This window comes from Mauremys reevesii, linkage group 14 (assembly GCF_016161935.1).
Source record: "Mauremys reevesii isolate NIE-2019 linkage group 14, ASM1616193v1, whole genome shotgun sequence".
Lineage (NCBI taxonomy): Eukaryota > Metazoa > Chordata > Testudines > Geoemydidae > Mauremys > Mauremys reevesii.
This window is the reverse complement of record NC_052636.1, coordinates 44,305,098-44,306,418: the sequence shown is the minus strand read 5'-3', so window position 1 is coordinate 44,306,418 and position 1,321 is coordinate 44,305,098. Positions and strand designations below refer to the sequence as shown.

At 55.7% G+C, this 1,321-nt stretch overlaps 1 non-coding gene across 1 annotated transcript; it reads right to left on the bottom strand.

Annotated features, from left to right (window-relative positions):
• Positions 1-253: 253 nt before the first annotated feature.
• TRNAS-GCU lies at positions 254-335 on the bottom strand. Its single transcript has one exon. It is a non-coding gene; the product is annotated as a tRNA-Ser (tRNA).
• Positions 336-1,321: the final 986 nt, after the last annotated feature.

Sequence of the window (1,321 nt, the reverse complement as noted above, 5' to 3'; positions counted from 1 at the left end):
TATTTGGGGAGGTCCCAGGGTGTTTGGGGGAGATTATGAGGCTGTTCCCTTTTGAGATAAAAACTAAGAAATGCAGGACTAGAGAATTGTTTTAGAAATCTGGTATTTAGACATTTTATTTGAAGCAAAGGGGGGGGGTGGGGGAGAGATTATGAGAAGGTTTTTGTTTGCAAGAAGCAACATTGTTTGATCTGTCATTGTACCAAAGGGGGGAGACGGTTGTCTATAAAGGAGGGTGAAGACTAAATGCAGCCGCTGAGGATGGGATTTGAACCCATGTGTGCAGAGCACAATGGATTAGCAGTCTATCACCTTAACCACTCGGCCACCTCATCTGAGCTATCAAGAAGTGGACAGGAGGAGAAATCTAAGGCCAGCAGAGAGAGGGCCACTAAGGAGTTTTTAAATACTAAGCGTAAGCAGGGGCTGAATGAGCTCCCCCCTCACATCTAGTGAGGAGCTGTGGGAAGACTTCAGGAACAGGCCGTGTTTGCATAGACACCCCTACTCTGCCTAGCTATGCAGCATGATGGGGCCGCTTCCCCAAAATGACCAGTTTGGGATGGTGGTGGGTTGCAAATCACTTTAGCATTGAGTGCAATGAAATGTTATTCTCCTCCCTGTACGAGTGAAGGGCAGCGGAACGTACCTAGGCCGTCCTGACGGAGGGGTGGGTGGGGGAGGAATCGCTTTCATTGGACTGCAGAGAAGTGATTGAGGACGTCACCCTAACCCAGTGGGCCCCAAACATTTCACACTGGGCCCTCGTATCCATGGCTGTGGCCCCTCGGAAGCCGCGGTCGAGAACTGGGGCTGGGAGTGGGGCCGTTGCTTGCTGGGGAGAGGGGTGCGGACAGGGGTAAGGGGGTCGAAGCCGGGCCAGGAGCCAGGGGCCCAGGCTGAGGGTGGGATTGGGGAAGAGCTGGGACAGAGTGGGGCTCCCTCCCTGCCCTCCATGGGGGCTGGCTCAGGCCCTGAGGTGCCCCATCAATCTTCCTCTGTGTCCCCCTAGGAGTCACGCCCCACATTTTGGGGTCCGCTGCCCTAAACTGACCCCTAGTCACTAAGCAGGGGCTAGTGATGCTAAAGCCTAGGGTCAGGGAGCTTTGCCAGAATGGAGCCTGTAGGTCACATGCTGGGGGGCTGTGACGGGCACACAGGCTCCGTGCTCTGGAACAGCTCGGAGTCAAACCCAGGCAGGAGCCTCCTCAGTGTGACCCCCCCAGGGGACGCTCTCACTGGGGGAAGCCTCCTTGACTTCAGCGCCTCCTGGGACTGACCTTGGACCTTTCAGCCCCCCTGTTCCACACCAGGAGCTTCC